At 48.4% G+C, this 2642-nt stretch overlaps 1 pseudogene; it reads right to left on the reverse strand.

Moving 5' to 3' along the window:
• Positions 1–2140: 2140 nt before the first annotated feature.
• On the reverse strand, positions 2141–2340 carry LOC134959299 (small nucleolar RNA U3; annotated as a pseudogene).
• Between the last annotated feature and the right edge of the window lie 302 nt (positions 2341–2642).

The following is a 2642-nucleotide window of genomic DNA, read 5'->3' on the forward strand; positions in this document are numbered from 1 at the left end:
TGGATCCACTCATAGTGAAGCCCCGCCCCCTCAATGGCGCGTGGTCTTTCCGTTTTTTTTATACTGGCTGAGGTAATTTTGGTGCTTAAGAGTGGGTCAGAACCCCTGTAAGCGCTGTGCCAGTGTGGGTAGTTGTTTAAAAACGGCTCAGCTCGCCCCTCATAGTGGTGCAGCAATGCTGATCTGAGCCTGGAGACGCAGCCTGAACCAAAGCTGCGCTCCTACTCTCGTGCCGCCATAATAGCTGGCGACCTGCTAACCGGGACGCCGGCTCAGTACTCACCACTCTTCTTACTTCTGGCTGTTAGGGGTGGCTGCGTGCTGCGGGAATGTACGCTCGCCGTGGTGGGGCTTGCAACTGGTTCCCTCAGGAGCTCAGTGTCCTGTCAGCAGGGAACAGGACCATTAACCCTACAGGAGGTTGGGCCGCCCCCCCCCCCCCACCCCACCTTATGTCCCACGAAGCTGGTGTCATCCAGTCCTGTCTGAAAATAACAAACAGAAAATAAATGTAGAAAACTCTTCAGGAGCTCTCCAAAGCGTGACCGGCTCCTCCGGGCACATTTTCTATACTGAGTCTGGTAGGAGGGGCATAGAGGGAGGAGCCAGCCCACACTATTAATTTCTTAAAGTGCCCATGGCTCCTAATGGACCCATCTATACCCCATGGTACTATATGGACCCCAGTATCTTCTAGGACGTCTGAGAACAGCCCTTACTCACTCTACACAGAATCCACCTTTTTTTCAGGGGGGGGGGGGGGGGGGGGGGATTGGAGCCCATGAGCTTGTTTGTGACAGAAAGGCGACAAAACACCCAGAACTTTTGACCCCGACGACCTTTTCTACTGTCTACCTATACCATGTCAACCTTTAGACCCTATTAGTGGTCAGCCTATTGAGTGCAGACCTGTTTTAGTGTAGGTCTAATAATCCACACCCCATGTTACCTGTATTCCCTCTCCCTATGAGCAATATGCTGCCCCTCGCACGCTAGACGAGCCAGAAGTGTAACGTTACTCAGTGACCAGCTTCTTGAGGGAAACCTGTGTCCGGGTTGGTGTTGTCCACTAACTTTGTGACCGATTTATTGGCTCACGGAGGCAAGACCTTCTCTAGCCCACCCTACTGGTGAGGATCATTGTGGCAACGGCCACCGACAGCAGATCATGGTGAAGGTTGGTGAATGGATAATAAGATATTATAGGCTTCATCTAGTGGGTAAATGGACGGTACCGATCAAAACGTTATTACGTACAAAGAAAATTCTATCCTCTAATGACGTGGTAGATACACTCCCTCTACTGTATCTAGCCATTTCCTCAGTCACTGCTTTCTCATGCTGAGCACTACTGGCAGCTTAGTCTGGAGGACGTAGGGTTTGTGACAGAGGAAGGAAAAGCTGTACGAAAGGTAAAAGTGCTAGATACACTCTGCTAGAAAATGTATCACACAATCAAAGGGAAGATACGAGTTGTGTTTAACCCATAATAACAAAGCCAGAGACATGAACTTATCTTTTCAAAGACACCATTGAACAATTAGTAGTTTATTGAATAGTGAGGCATTAACCTGGGCCGAAGTCACTTATTACACTTCAGTGATGTCAACACATAAATGGAAAATATTGGCTCTAACTCATCTTTTTACCAAAGCCAACCGGTCCTACGCATAACTTATCCTCCATTTAGTAAAAGTCACTACGGGTGGGTGGGCCACCTAGGGGTGACACTACAATGCTGGGTTCTGCAGTATAACATTACATGCAGCACTCGGCCCCGTCACGGTGTAGGAGCCGGCACTGCAGATAGCTAGGCTGCACCCAGAGACTTTTTCCGGATCTCGAGTGACGAAAACGGGGGATGGGCTGCTAGGCCACACCCCCTTTTTACAGGTGCGCAGGGGTACTTCAGCAGCAACAGGTGATGCCCTTCCTACACTGACTACCTCCTCCCTTCTCACTTGCTAAGGTCAGCTTTTAGACTGTTAGCTCCTATGAGCAGGGCCCTCCCGGTACTGCCTGCAATCTGTAGCCTATAGACCAGAGGTTCTGTAGCGTGGTCCTCAAGGCACCCCAATGGTCTAGGTTTTAGGTATACCCCAGGCTCAGCACAGATGGTTACATCAAAATGACTGAGGTACTAATTAAGCTTGTAATCTCTTCCTCCAGTTCTCCCATGACAGAAGAAAAGGAAACATCAGCTACAATGAGGCAGCACTGAGAGCTCACGTCGCGCTCAGATTACTATTGCTCTTCCGCATTGGTTGGTAGGTCTGGACACTTTAGAGCACATTTCCAAAAGTTAAAAACTATAGAAATGATCCCTGAAAGTATAATTAAGCCACCTGTGGCCAAGCATGGATAAACTTAAAACCTGGACTATTGGGGTGCCTTGAGGAGAGCGTTTGAGAACCTCTGCTGTAGGCTACAGCGACTAACGCTATCAGGGGCAACCAAAATGTTAGAATCTGGGTTTCTGGACAGTTTTGAATTTGGCTGGTGTAAATTTTTTTTTTAAAACTTAATTAAATAGAAGACAATTTGAGCATCTACAAAAAAGAAAGAATAGAGGTGGATAGGTGCGCTGTAGGGATTTATGCAGACCTGGGGGTAGTCTTGGAGTTCCCTACAAACTCCAGACG

Source organism: Pseudophryne corroboree, chromosome 9 (assembly GCF_028390025.1).
Source record: "Pseudophryne corroboree isolate aPseCor3 chromosome 9, aPseCor3.hap2, whole genome shotgun sequence".
Classification (NCBI taxonomy): domain Eukaryota; kingdom Metazoa; phylum Chordata; class Amphibia; order Anura; family Myobatrachidae; genus Pseudophryne; species Pseudophryne corroboree.